Source organism: Rhinopithecus roxellana, chromosome 20, assembly GCF_007565055.1.
Source record: "Rhinopithecus roxellana isolate Shanxi Qingling chromosome 20, ASM756505v1, whole genome shotgun sequence".
Taxonomy (NCBI): Eukaryota; Metazoa; Chordata; class Mammalia; order Primates; family Cercopithecidae; genus Rhinopithecus; species Rhinopithecus roxellana.
In genome coordinates, this window is record NC_044568.1 from 31,889,630 (window position 1) to 31,904,693 (window position 15,064).

General features: G+C 42.9%; 2 pseudogenes; one reads left to right on the forward strand and one right to left on the reverse strand.

The window, feature by feature from the left end:
- Positions 1–8,173, reverse strand: part of LOC104674316 — a 66,306-nt pseudogene extending 58,133 nt beyond the window's left edge.
- A 4,627-nt stretch (positions 8,174–12,800) lies between these two features.
- LOC104674325 lies at positions 12,801–14,787 on the forward strand (annotated as a pseudogene).
- The last annotated feature ends 277 nt before the right edge of the window (positions 14,788–15,064 follow it).

Below are 15,064 nucleotides of genomic sequence, written 5' to 3' on the forward strand. Positions count from 1 at the left end.
TGACCCAGATCTGAGCATAACTGGGCAGAAACATCTTGTTGAAGCTCCTGGCAGCCTCCTTCAGCCCAGGTAGAGGTCCTTGAAAGTCCAAAAATCCCCCTACACAGGAGGGGAAACTGTGGCTGGGGGTGGGCAGGGGCGGCCTCATATTGGGGGTCTGGTCAGATGGGCCTCTGCTCCTCATCTCAGCTGTGGCCTTTATGTGCGCTTCCACCAGCAGAGGCCCCTTACTGGACTTGGCCCCAGTGGATAGACAGGAAACTGCCAGCCATGCTGGCCACCCAAACCAACTTTCACTGCCTGGCTACTCGCAACCCCACCCTCTCGATCTCCTGGCTTAAGAACCACAAGAGTTCTAAGGAGAGCATCACATCAGTATATCAAGGTGTACCTGGAAGTTAGTGGGAGTGTGGCCTGGATGTGGAAGGTGGGACCTGTCCTCAGCTTACCTGCCCTTCCACCTGGAGCAGTGGCACCAGCATTAGAGCCTGGTCATGTAGTGTGGTGCCCTCAGACTGCTGTCACCCCACCTCTATGATGGAGAAAAGTTCAGCAGCCTTCAGCAGACATACACGCAGTACAGCTGAGGGAGGGCTGTGGCCCGTGGGCAGGGGGCAGGAAGGTGGGCAGTCTCTGAGCTCCCATCTATTCTTTCAATGTGCTCTGCTGACCATCCCATTCTACCGCAGGGCTTCTGGCCAACCAAATGCAGCAAGGTGGAATTCTACTGCAAAGTGTACAGTGACTTAGTATGTGGAGGGGAACAGCAGTAAGGCAGGTGTCACTGGCATGCCTATATCACCGTGCTCAGGAGAGATGCTGCTGCTGGCCAGGAGCGTGGGGATGACAGGCCCAGGACTCTGTTTCATTTTAAGGGGGACTGCCCCTCCACACCTGTGGGTATTTCTCGTCAGGTGGAAACAAGAGACTGAGAAAAGAAATTAGACACAGAGACAAAGTATAGAGAAAGAACAGTGGGCCCAGGGGACTGGCACACTCAGCATGCAAGGACTTGCACTGGCACTGATCTCAGTATTTACTGATCATTATTTTTACTATCTTGGCGAGGGGAGTGTGGCAGGGCAACAGGGTGATAGTGGGGAGAAGGTCAGCAGGGAAATGTGTGAGCAAAGGAATCTGTATCATGAATAAGTTCAAAGAAAGGTATTGTGTCTGGATGTGCATGTAGGCTAGATTTATGTTTCACTTTACACAAACATCTCAATGTAGCAAAGAAACAGAGCAGTATTGCTGCCAGCATATCTCGCCTCTAGCCACAGGGCGGTTTTCTCCTATCTCAGAATAGAACAAATGGTCAGCTTTACACTGAGACATTCCTTTCCCAGGGATGAGCAGGAGACAGAAGCCTTTCTCTTATTTCAACTGCAAAGAGGCCTCCCTCTTTCACTACTCCTCCTCGCACAGACCCTTCACTGGTGTCAGGCTGGGGGATAGGTCTTTTCTTTCCCATGAGGCCATATCTCAGGCTGTCTCAGTGGGGGAAAACCTTGGACAATACCCAGGCTTTCATGGGCAGAGGTCCCTGTGGCTTTCCGCAGTATATTTTGTCCCCGGTTAATAGAGAATGGAGACTAGCGATGACTTTTACCAAGCACACTCTCTGCAAACATATTGTTAACAAGGCACATCCTGCACAGCCCTAAATCCATTAAACATTGATTCAATACAGCATATATTTCTGTGAGCACAGGATTGGAGCTAAAGTTACAGATTAACAGCATCTCAAAGCAGAACAATTTTTCTTAATACAGATCAAAATAGAGTTTCTTATGTCTTCCTTTTCTACATAGATACAGTGACAATCTGATCTCTCTTTCTTTTCCTCACACTCACTGAACTCTATCATTATTATAGAATATTTGGAGTAGCCTATGAAAGAGAATCATGTCATTAGCCAGGAGACAAAATCCTCTACAGTGATCAGTTTTCCTGGATATGAATTTGGTGTTGATTCATTTAGCATCTGCTATGAACCAGTGTCTAAAATTAAAGGCAGTTTCTCCTAACATAAGATTTTATGAGCCAACTGATGAAAGTGTGAAGCACTTGTGTGAGTATTGTCCCTTATAATTCATTGAAAAACGTTTGTTTCTGCCTTTGCAACTTTATGCTCTCTGAGTTCCCACACTGACTAAAAATCTCCTTGGTGAGCTTACAATAAATCTCACATACTTAACAATTTGGATTTTATCTTAAGATCCCCTATAAAATATGGAACAAAATCTATTTGATTTATAGTAGGTGTAAAATAGAAAAATTAAGATGGGCTGTTCTGGATATGTAGAATTAGTTCCTTTTATGAGTTTTCTACCAACCTGTATTTATTACAATAAAAATTATGATAAATATGTTTTATTTTATTGTGTGAAGTTTAAATGGATACACTTGACAATGGAATATTAATTAAATCAACATTGATGCCTATTTGTTTCAGTTTTTTAAAAATTTGTTTTAACAAAGTTTTTTTCAGTGTAAAACTGCACTTGATTAAATCTACACCTAAATATTTCTTTCTTTTTCATACATATTGAAATTGAATTTTTTTCTTAATTTTATTTTCAAGTTGATCATTGTTAGTAAATAAAAGTACAATTAAACTTTGTATATTGTACAAGGGGCTAAATATTGTAACTTTTTTTTTAAAGAAATGAGGCTGGCGCGGTGGCTCACACCTGTAATCCCAACACGATGGGAGGCCAAGGTGGGTGGATCACAAGGTCAAGAGATCAAGACCATCCTAGCCAACATGGTGAAACCCCATATCTACCAAGACAAAAAAAAAAAAAAAAAAGATAGGCATGATGGCACGTGCCTGTAGTTCCAGCTACTTGGGAGGCTGAGGCAGGAGAATTGCTTGAACCCGGGAGGCAGAGGTTGCAGTGAGCTGAGATCACGCCACTGCACTCCAGCCCGGTGACAAACGAGATTCCATCTCAAAAAACAAAACAACAAAAAACAAAACAAAAAACAGAATCCCATCCCAGACACTTTCTCCATGAAATTCAGTGTCTCATTTATTCCTTTAATCTATTCAGCTAAATGACCTTATTAAAAAAATGAATCCTTGACACATTCCCTTCAAATTCAGTGTCATTGATTGATTGATTGATTGACTGACAGAATCTCACTCTATTGCCCAGGCTAGACTGCAGTGATATGAACATGTCTCACTGCAGCTTCAACTTCCCAGGCTAAAATGATCCTTCCATTTCAGTCTCCTGGGTAGCTGTAACTACAGTTAGGTGCCAGCACACCCAGCTAATTCTTCAAAATGTTTTAATATAGATTCCCACTATATTGCCCGAGATGGTTACAAAGTCTTATTGTTTAATTATATATCTTGTGTAGAATGAAAAATATAAATATTAAAATGCAAAGTGGTTTATCTTACCACCAAATGTGTCAATTGCACAGGAAATGAAGAAGGAAGGCTTCCATATGCATGAAACTCTAAATCCTCTCAGGAGCTCAGGAATTGCATGCACCATTCTAGGCTCACCCCCTTGTTCACTTCCTCCCACCTCTGACAGGATAGCCCAGTGAGATTTCCAAGTCCTAGCCCACGTTGCCCAGGGAAGGGGGAGGTTGTTTCTCGCAGACCCAGGCAGACATGTCTGGCCAAGAGCCCTCTGGCAGAATCTTCCCAGGGTCTATTTTGGATGCCAGAGTCATGCCTTTAGGAAAAACTTGTAGATAAGTTATTCTTGGAGTTCAATCCATGGGTGATACCAAATGACATATCCTGGAGATGGCAACACGTCTAACACAACTACAAAGTGTGGTAAGATATATTTGCTGACAAAACCCAAGATATGAGAAATGAAACATTTTTAAGCTTTGCATGAAAGGACAACAGACTAGAAGTAGTTAAGGTTGGGTTTTCTTGACAGCTGTTGTCAGGATGACTTGAGAAATCCATCAGCTCAGAAAAGATTGTGCTACATGACAAACTGGAGGGGGCATGACAGATGAAGGCTCTAAATGGAATGTGTGAAGTAAAATGGAAGTCCCACTTCATGACAACCAAACTTTCTTAAATCAATAGTGAAGGAAAAAAAAAAAAAAAAAAAAAGAGAAAAGAAACCTGAAGTCTTGCTTTATTTTAAAAAGAAAATAAACATTTTATAGCAAGGTTCTAATTAGGCTGTGGATGTCATACCTGTGCCTACAAGCAATGATTGGATAAAACTTGCTGCCAGCACATCCATCATTCCAATTTTCAATTGGCTACAGGGCTTCAGAAAATGTTTTTAAGTGTATACTCTTGTCATAGTCATGAGAAACTCAATTTCCATGTATTATCATGAGAAAAAAAGAATTGCCCAGATTGATTTGGTGATGGGACTAATGACCCCTGGAAGAAAATACACTCAAATATATTAAAATGTTTCTCATGGTGTGTGTGTGTGTGTGTGTGTGTGTGTGTGTGTGTGTGGTGGGGTTTGTGGTGTGTTTGTCATTGAGTACCAGAAAAGCTGCCTGCTTGATTTAAATAAAAGTAATGTCCTATAAAATCCCAGAATCCCCCAGAGCTCTCCAACCTCAGTCTTGGCTCCTTTAAGAGCAGCCATCCAGCAGACCAAGTACTATGAGTGGGAGACTTGGTGATGAGTGCTAAGGCCTTTACTGGGGGCAAGGTACTACTTGGGAAGAATTCTGTGAAAGGATTTATCCCCATCCACAACCAAGAACAAAGTTCTGATTTTGACTCCAGAGGCAAAATGGCCAATTCTCACTTCTATGCTTTATTCTCCACTCTGAAGTTCATCATCAGGTGGTGGCTGAAGTTAAACAATCAATGTCACTAGGACCAGAACTGGCCACAAGTCCTGTGACTTTGTCTTTCTTATGATTGGTGAATAATAATTTTATATATTTATGGGTACAATGTGATATTTTGATATATGCATATATTATAGAAACATTCAGTCCAGCTAATTAACATATTTATTACTTCACCACTTTATTATTTTTGTGGTGAGAATATTAGAGATGTATTTTTGTAATTTTGAAGTATATATCATTATTAACTTTGCTAACCATGCAGTACAATAGATCATTTTTTTCCTCCAGTTTGACTGAAACTTTCCATAAACATCTTCTCTTTCCCCACCCCTCCCTTTTCCTCCCCCACTCTCTGGTAACCACCTTTCTCATCTCTATTCTCCGTTGCTCTGAGACTGTTTTTTTTTTTAATTCCACATATAGGTAAGAATATACAGTATTTGCCTTTCTTTGGCCTGGCTTATTTCAATTGGCATATTATCCTCCAGTTTCATCCATGTTGTCACAAATGAGTTTTTTTAAGGCTTATTAGTATCCCATTGTGTCTATGAACCACATTTTCTTTTTCTATTCATCTATCAATGAACATTCAGCTTACTTTGATATCTTGACAAGTGTCACATGAAAGTACAGACATCTCTTCAGCACACCAATTTAAATTCCTTTAGATATATACCCAAATATGAAATTATGGGGTCACATGGTACTTTATTTTTAGGTTTTTGAAAAACCTTCATACAATTTTTCAAAATGGCTGTACTATTTTACGTTCCTACCAACAGTGTTCAAGGGTTCCTTTTCTCCACATCCTTACTAGGACTTGCTATCACTGGCCTTTTTGGTAAGAGCCATCCTAATTGCTTTGAGGTAATATTATTGACACCAATTTCCTCTTTTCTCAAGTAAGTGGTTTAATGTTGTATTTAAGGTCTGTAAATGGCCTCAATCTCTTTCATCTGAAAGTATTTCTCATTGCATTAGTAAAATTGTAAACTAATCATCAGAATGACAAAGTGCTGTGTTAGACAACATCAGGTGGGGAGAGCAGTGAGAAGCTGTATCCATAACACAGGAAGAGAAGGAGGACTGGAATGCCTGTGCAGCTGAGGGTGAAACTGAAAAAATAGAAACTGGAAATAATTAGAATAAAGCCAATATAATTCATATTCCTAAATTCACAGGGAATCAGTTGCACAGCCTGGGAATAGGTAATTTCTCTTCATATGTAAAAGCAATGCTCCTTCTTCACCTGGATGCTTAAGCCTCTTACCTGGAGATAACATCTCACTGCAATGTGACCATTTATTAGTCCTACCCACAATCTCTAAGGTAGGGAGGGGAAAAAGGTTAAGTTGATGTCTAATAGCCACTAATTTAATTAAACATGCCTAACTAATAAAGCTTCCATAAATCCCCAAAAGCACTTAGTTCCTAGAGCTTCCGGGTATCTGGATACATGGAGATTTCTGGAGGGTGGGGTCATGATACCAAAAGAAGACACTAAAGTTCCAGATGAATAATGCCAGAGTTGAATTAAATTCTAGAAAACCCAGCTTGTGTCTGCTGCAGAATTGGCTGTTGATGGGGAGAAATCCTCACACATTTTGGTGATTAGAGGTTATAGAACTATTCTATGTTGATTGTCGAATGAAGAAAAAGAAAATCCACTTTGTTTTCACTCCCCCTATATCTATCTATCTGAGTTAGAAAAGTGAACAATAAGGTGGGAATTGTGTATATGTTAATGATAATAAAAGCTGTTCAAGAGAAAGACTTATCAAACTGATATCTACAGAGGAGAAATAAGATGGTTGTGACGAACTTATTTCAAGTTAAAGAAACAGGTCTAAGAGATGTACAAATATACACATTTTGTTGTTTCCTGGCAAGGCCACTGTGTTTGTGAATATCTTTCCTAGGTGTGACTATCTCCTTGAGTGATTCTCACATCCAGCCTGTATCAAGATCTGCCTCCTTAGAGAAACATGGTTCCCTTTACCATAACTGACGCTGGGTGCAAGGGTAAACTTGGTCCTTCCCCACCTCAATGTGTCACAGGGAGGAGGACTTTAGGAACTGTGAGTCACATCCAGGTGCAGATTAGAACTCCCTGCTGAGAGTTTCCAGAGAATTCAATGGCCAGGGAGCTTTATTATTTTTCCCCCTGAAACAATGAAGAGAAATTTATGAACACCTTGGGGCCTAGGGCAGAGACTCTGTGGAGCAGGGTGTGGATTTTATAATAATGTGCTTTCAAATGTTTTTAAGGCTGCCACTCTTTTGGAAGATACACATAGAAATGTTTGCTTTCAACTTCAGAGCTTAGGGCAACATTATTTTTTTAAAGTTTATTCTATATTTTTGTATAAAATAGTTTTCCGTGTAAAATGTATAATTACTTTAATTAAAACATTTTTACATCCAAATTGATTTGATACATTTTTTAGCTGAATATTTAAACTAAGGAGATCACTGTGTTAGTATATTATTGAAAAAGTAGTAGAAGTTAATGAATGCATTAGATTTTTCTGGATGGGGGAAGGTCTCCACATGTCACACATATGGGTAACTGGGTGGGCCACAGAAGTCAAGAAAATGATGTGGAAATACTCTGTTTACTGAAATAGAACACAATTATTGCAAATTCTTGAATGGCTAAAAGAAAATTCCATTTTAAAAGAGACTAAATGTCTGAGGACAAGAGACTATTCAAAGAGAAAGAGAGCTGTCATGTCACTTCCTTGAGGACTTGTTCTTGCTGATCCTGAGAACATGCGCGCACTTGGTTGTAACTGCCTGACTAGGAGTAGAGTGTTTCATGCTTATGAAGTGGAGTGTCGACGTTCGGCAGTGACTCATGCCAGAGGCGCAATTAGCAGCCACCTCTGCAGCTCCTGGCTGCGACCTCCCGGCCCTCTCAGGCTGTGTCCGCGAGGCCCTCCAGTAGTCTGCCGCAGGCTGCCCGCACTGCCCTCCGGGTTCGTGCCAGGGTTGCAGGGGCAGGCGAGGACCACTGCGGGGGCCCGGACCTGCGCCCCAGGGAGTTACAGCAGCTGGCCTGGCGCCTGCTCCTGATTTCTGTGCCCTGCGTTCTCCCGGCTACTCTCTCCTGGGTTTTTCTTGCGGAGCTGAGTAAGGGGAAAAGTACAGCCGTCAAGCCCCAGGGCAGGCTCTCCACCAAGTACAGGGTGGCAGTGCTGGGCTCCGGTGGTGGGGGAAGTCAGCACTCACGGTGCACTTTGTGACTAGCTTTTTCCTCGATCAGTACGCCTAACCCTTGAGGACTTCTACCACAAGGTGAGCTAGGTAAGGACTGGCAGGAGTTGGCGCTGGAGATCCTGGACACGGCGGGCACCGAGCAGTTCATGTCTAGGCAGGATCTGCACATCAAAGACGGACAGGCTGCTTCATCTGCAGCCTTGTCCACCAGCGCTTCCAGGACCAGCCTCGTCTACCAAAATTCCAGGACGTCGAGCCCAGGAGAGACCAGATAACCTGCATGAAGGGGTACAAGTGCGTGCCCAGGATCCCGGTGGGCAACGAGGTGGACCTGGAGGGTGAGCGCGACGTCTTGGATGGTGCGGGCAAGGCGCTGGCTGAGGAGTGGAGCTGTCCCTTCATGGAGACGTTGGCCAAAAACAAAGCCTTGGTAGGCGAGCTGTTTGCCAAGATCAGGCAGCAGATGAACTAGGCGAGCAGTCCAGCAGTGTTGAGGGCCACTACTCCGTCCGCAGGCTCCTCTATGGCGCTGGCAGCCGTAGGCACACAAAACCACACAAAAGCCAAATGCATCCCACTCTCTAATGTGATTTATTGCTTGCTTTGAGATTGGAGACGACTTTGCATTGGCAGGGGTGTTCCCAGAGTCCGACTGGCCTTCTCCGCTGGCGTCCCCTGCCTTCACCCTGTGCTCAAGGGGGTGTCCCGTCCTGACCATCTGATACTCTGGTGGGAATGTGGCTCTTTGCAGCATGTACATTTCTCAGCGATTTTGGTTGACACTGTTTCTCCACTTAAGCAGCCATTAGGGCACGGTATTGGCAGCTCGACAACCACCAAACAAAAGTTTTAGCCTGGAAAAAAAAAAATGGGCAGGGCAAAGAAAAAAGAGGGAGAGAAGGTGGAAAGAAGAAATTATTTTTTGGTGGGGCTCAACAACCGTTTTTTAGTTCCAAGTTTTAAATGCTGGGAGTCAGGGAGAACTATATGAAGGAGCAGGAGAGGAACAAACTTCTATTTTTCCCTTGCTTTCCGGAAGTAGCTGAAAATTAATATCCGGTTCTTATTCTGCCACCTGGGAAGGGCAACCCCATGACTGACTGCCATTCTGCGGATGTCTGTGCAAAGCGGGATTCCTGTTACAATGTGTCCCCTCCGACATACTGCACATCTGAAGTGTTGACACTGATGACAATACAGTGTGGGGTGCCAGACAGTGTCTGCTGATATATGTGGGAAAAAAAAATCTATTTTGTTTACCTACTGTATCAAAGGGGAGCTTGGGGGAGAACGGTAGTATTTTTTTTATTAGCTGTGAGAAAAAAATGTTACAGATCTGCACATTTTTGTGTGTGTAAGTTTAGTTCTTTGTTTTGTTGTTGTTGTTAGCAGTAACAGATTTTAATTCCTAGCTTTTAAAAATATAGTACAAAGTTTTGTAAATGTGATTCAGGGACCCCAGCACCCTGTGACTGCAGAGTGCCTTCAAAATTCAGCTATTCCAGCTGGTGCAACCTGTGAAAGTCCCACCACATCCCAGAATCTGTTATTCCCCAAACAACTTCCCAACTTCATCTGAGTAATCTTTCTGAAGGAGCCAGGACAATAGGGCCTGTTAGTTACTGAATTTATATTTTTCACCCTTTAAAATGTCATTTCATCTCTTGCAATGAATTTGTTTCCTTTTTATTGCTTTATTTTGTTTAAATTTTCAGGTATTTAGCTCCCCTTTTATATTATTTAAGAAAAAAATTGTATTACATGTTACAAGGTGCTCATTCAGAAGCTAAGAGCAAAATTTTACTGTTGTGATGTACCAGTTCTAATTGTAATTTTTAATTCCATGCATTTAATTATTGTCTCATCAAGACTTTTAATACAAATGTCATTATTAAAGAAACAAACAAAAGATTCTAAGTTGTAGACTCCTATCTTAGTTGATTGCTTTGCATTTTGGGTCTCAAAAAATAGAATCTAATGGCCCATATCTAATCCTATAATCTTTATTAGTTGCAGACTACATCTGAAAATAGACATAGCAATATCTAATTCTCTCTGAAGCCCAACTGATAGCAACAGAATCTAAAGTTTTAAAGACAGAAAAAAGCAATACATTTTTTTTTAAAAGAGGGTAGAAGGATTTCAAACATTTGAATTTAAATTGCTATGAATATATTAGCTTGTTAGAAGCTAATAGAGTGAGCAACACTTGCTAAATTCCACGCTTTTCTACCAGAATACTGAGATGAACAATCCTGAAGTCCAATAACTTTACAAGTGTTTTTATCCAGTGATATAATTCATTACCCTGTGAATCAAATAATACTACTCATAAAATAAATGATAAAAGCATGACACATACTCTCTAACTAAAAGCAAGTAAGGCAAATTAGCAATTAGGTATCAGTATAGTAAATTATGTACAGGGATCTTTCTGCAGCATTTTTTTTGTAATAGTGAAATTACAAATAATCTCAATTTCTATAAAATAATGAAAAGTTAAATTTTGTATATCCATTAAGAATATATTTAAGATATTAAACATAGTGAGTTGGAATCATGTGCACAAATATGGAAATATGTGAATTACACTTGGCATGGAAAATAGCAAAAATAAAATACATTATAGTATGACATGATTTGTTTTAAAACTTTATGTGTATTTATAAATTTGTGTAAACATATATAGAAGAACAAACATCATTCTATTAACAATAGTTTCTTCTAGGAAGGGAGTGAGTTTGGAGGGAAGTGGGTAAAAGGGAAGACCCTAACTTCAAAAAGATTTCTATGGTTTGACATTTTCTACAGCATGTCTTTGTTTTATAATTAGAAACAAGAAAAATGAGTGTTGTTACCATTTGGTAGGAGGGTAATTATTTTATTTTTATTAATATTGATATTGTATTTTAGTGCACAGCATAATCTCATAAGTTCCAGAGGAATCATTAGAACAAACAGATTATATCTAAAAAGTGGGTATTCTTTACATAACAACAAAAGTTCCAGGTGATAACAAAAAAAGTTCCAGGTGAGTGGTGGTCAGAATCTACCACTGTTCCAGCTCACTCAAAACACCTTCACCTGCCAAGAACAAGGTAGAGGCCAGGGAAAGCTAAGACAGTGAGCTACCTCCCCACCAAGGGCCTGTTTGTGAAAGTTTCCTGTCACCAAGTAGAAAATAAAATCAGAATAAAATGTGTACCCTATGGAACTGTGGCAGAGAGACACAAAGTAGAATATGAGATAACCATTCACACCTTAGGGGAAGACTTCTAGATTATGATTAAAAAATTATTGAGAAATTGTGTGAAGTTAATAAAGCTACCTAACTTCTGTGGGTGTCAGTTTCCTCACCTGTAAAATGGGGACTACATGCCAACTTCAAGTTGTTGCAAGAGTTAAATTCACAAAGATATTTAAAAGTGCCTGTTACTGTAATGGTCTACATTGTTAATAAAGTACTATCAGACTTCAAAGAACACAAAAGAAATAATGTCACTGAGACCAAAGACAAGATGCCTAGCTTCATTAGCAATCCAGCAGCATCAGAATGAGATCCATCTGTAACTAGAATTCTTCACCATTCCACTGGAGAACACAAACATGTGGGCTGCAGCAAGATAAATACGTAGCCAGTACGCAGTGACTGGTGTAGTGAGGGTGTACCCTTCTCAAATACAGTTACACAACTGGTTGTCAGAAAACAAGTTGAACAAACTAGGCAACCCAGCAGATACTACCTTGAATGGGGTGAGCAGAAGAGGGTCAGTGTCACAAATCTCACCAGAAGACAATAAACCACAAGGAGCTCTCAGCTCTGTGAAGAGCAGAAGTCGGACCACTAGAACTACTCTTCTAGAAAGCGGCTGTCAAACAGCTGAGAGCACGGTGTCTTTGCAGCCACACACACAATAGCAGTACATCTAAACACAGAGTGCAAGACTCTCCTCTCCATTAATCTTTGTTTTAAGATGAAAAATGATGGATACCCTTATGTTATAACATACCCACCAACACGTGGATAAGTTTATTCAGAAACTCCTAACTAATGAGGGCACAGGAAGGAGCAGGATGAGAATACTGAGGGATGAGGGAAGGATGTGAGCACTTGACCACACAGACTGTCCTCATAGGCTCTATTTCACACCAGAGAAGAGTCCTAGTGCTGTGCTGTAGTCTCCCTATACTTCCTCAACTTGCCCCCTTCATACATGCCACATGGTTTTATTCCTTTCTTTACGCAGGTGCTGATGAACCCATAGGTACTTAATCCTAAAGGTGTTTCATGGGTACTTAATCCTAAAGGTGTTTTTTTTTGTTGTTTGTTTGTTTTAAATACAGTAATAGGGTCCCATTTACAAGACAATGTTTTTCATTTCCCTTGATTGTACCCCACATTCAGGAATCACAAATAAAACCCATTGAAATGTGTGGTATGAATAAAGTCTTAATTTTATGGAGATTAATGCTCCAGATTTTACAGATTAAGCAGTATGAAAGCTGGTACCAACCAGGAATCAAAGAAACCGTTCCTGAGGACACAGAAGTCCTCTTCAACAACGTCAATTATTAAGAGGCTACGTAAAAGCAGAAATGCTCCTGGATGTTTCCATTGTCTAAACATAAATGTTCAGCAGATCAGCCCCAGCAAGTAAAGGCACATCCTGGACTACTATGGGTCACGAGCTTTTCACCCAAAACAGAGATGTGAAACCTAACAGGTTTTGAAGAGCCCCCACGTGCTCCATACCTTGAAAGTCAATCCCACAAAGATGGAGCCCAATCCGTTCCTGAGGGATCAGGTCATGATCTGTGTCTTTGAGACACTGGCCACTCAGGCTTCAGTTGACATGAGGCCAGAGATTTTAACTGTAAAATGCCTAAACCATTGAGAGACGGGACTAGCTGGATTTCCTAGGCCAACTAAGAATCCCTAAGCCTAGCTGGGAAAGTGACCACATCCACCTTTAAACACCAGGCTTGCAACTTAGCTCACGCTGGACCAATGAGGTAGTAGAGAGAGCTCACTAAAATGCTAATTAGGCCAAAACAGGAGGTAAAGAAATAGCCAATCATCTATCGCCTGAGAGCACAGTGGGAGGGACAATGATCAGGATATAAACCAGAGCCCGCAACAGCAACCCCCTTTGGGTCCCCTCCCATTGTATGGGAGCTCTGTTTTCACTGTATTAACTCTTGCAAATGCACACTGTTCTGTTCCATGTTTGTTAGGGCTCTAGCTGAGCTTTCACTGACTGTCCACCACTGCTGTTTGCCGCCTTGCAGAGTCACCACTGACTTCTACCCCTCCAGATCCGGCAGGGTGTCCACTGTACTTCTGATCCAGCGAAGTGCCTATTGCTGCTCCTGATCGGACTAAAGGCTCGCCATTGTTCCTGCACATCTAAGTGCCCAGGTTTGTCCTAATAGAACTGAACACTAGTTGCTGGGTTCCACGGTTCTCTTCCGTGACCCACAGCTTCTAACAACACAGCGCATGGCCCAAGGTTCCATTCCTTGGAATCTGTGAGGCCAAGAACCCCAGGTCAGGGAACAAAAGGCTTGTCGCCATCTTGGGAGCGGCCTGCCACCATCTTGGGAGCTCTAAGAACAAGGATCCCCTGGTAACATCATCATAATCTTTAGGTAGATATCTGGGGGTCTGCACACTTAAACAGGTTGGTGAAATGTCACATCAGACACATGGCTGGGAGTTGGGGTTTTCTCCTCTGCTCTTAGCAGCACCTTGGTAACCTAATGATTACCCTCCCTCATGCCTCCGAGTCCAGATCTACGAAAAAGGCACTGGTGAGGGTGACTTTTTACGAAGCTCCAGCCCATGGTCACTCCCTGCAAAGCTCTGAACGTGTGCATCCACAGGCCAGGCAGCGGGTGTCTACAAAGGCGGCCGAACTTGTGTTCTGCTTGGAGAGAGTAGAGGGCAGCAGCACAGTGGACAGCGTCTGGGACCTCAGGCCAATTCCTACAGCCACTTAGGAAAGCAGAAGGCTCCAGAGGCTGGAGAAGTCGCCATGCTCTGGAAAGACCCTGGGTGTGGGTGGGAGAGAAAATTGAGCTGAGCAGTAGGAAGCCGGCTGAGTGAGGAACAGACACTCCCAATGCAGACAAAGGCAGGGTGCACTTCGCAGTAACACACCCTCCTCGCTGCCCAGTCCAGACCTGCTGCTCAAGTTCCTCTCCTGACTCAATCCCCTTGGCGAGGGTTTGGCACGGAATCAATGGCCAGCAAAGCTTGGTAAGTGAAGAGCCCTACACTGCCCTGCCCCTCCCTCCAGGGCTGCACCCCGCCTCCGCTCGTGTCTCAATCTGGGATTGCCATCTTGCAACCCCGCCACCCACTGTCCGGAACCTGTGAAGGGACTACAACTCCCAGCATGCCCCGCCAGGCACGCACCGCCCTGTCCCTACCCTAGAACTGCGAACACCCCCAGCCCGTAGCAGGCCGGCATCGTGGACCCTCCGCCCTGGGACCAACAGCCGGGTAGCCGACAAGACACTACAACTTCCCGAACGCCTGAAGATGATTCCGCTCCCCGCCCCGCCCTTCCATGCATCCTAGCAGTTTCACCTTGAGGACGGAAGACTTGGCTCTTTCCAAATCTCTCCTGCTGTGGACACAGTGGAGCTAGGGCGGCTAGTTTCACCTTGTAATTGTGACATGCTATCTCTCCAGGCTGCGGGCTTAGTGCATGTCATGTTCGAAGTTTGATTTCTGGCAGACCAACAAAGGGCTGCTAGCCTTTTAAGGCCTCTCTGCAGGGTTGCCATGGTTAGTTCCCCCGGCGGGAGTTGGTCTCCCCCCGCTGTTTTTCTTGCGTTGCCTCTCCCTCAGCCCCGCCCCCTCTCGTCCCTCCTCTGTCCTGCCCTAGGGGTGGTGTAATGAGCCTGCCTTTTGGACATGCGCAGTGCTGCCCGTCCCCCAGGACTGCGGCTAAAGGTCTTGCCTTTTCAGACATGTGCAGTGCAGCACGTCCCTAGGGGTTGGGTAATGGGTCCGTCCTTTCAGACATGCTCA